This window comes from Rana temporaria, chromosome 6 (assembly GCF_905171775.1).
Source record: "Rana temporaria chromosome 6, aRanTem1.1, whole genome shotgun sequence".
NCBI lineage: Eukaryota > Metazoa > Chordata > Amphibia > Anura > Ranidae > Rana > Rana temporaria.
This window is the reverse complement of record NC_053494.1, coordinates 178,380,903-178,381,324: the sequence shown is the minus strand read 5'-3', so window position 1 is coordinate 178,381,324 and position 422 is coordinate 178,380,903.

The window sequence follows — 422 nt, the reverse complement described above, 5'->3', positions numbered from 1 at the left end:
CGCCTTACCCTTTCACACTGAGGCACTGCAAAAACGCCCTAAAACGTTAGGGTCTTAGTGGTGCTTTAACAGCACATTGGAATTGCAGATGAGGCTTCTCTCAAATAACGCTGGAATAACGCTCGAAAAACGCTCGAAAAATGCCCCAGTGTGAAAGGGGCCTAAAAGTCAGCAGCTACAGTATTTTTTTTTGGTGGGGGGGCTGGAGCTCCGCTTTAATGCAGAGAAGGCACTAAGTGAGTGTAATTACCAATTTAATCAGCCACAGAACCTGTGTAATTAATACGTGTTCAGTTTTAAAGGTGGCAACCCTAGTCTGCTGGAGGGAAGCAGAGGATCAGGTAAGTAAAAGTGCTTTTCCTGTCCCCCAAACAGAAACGACCAGTTAACCCTTGCAGAGCGGGGCACAGTACCCTACATGG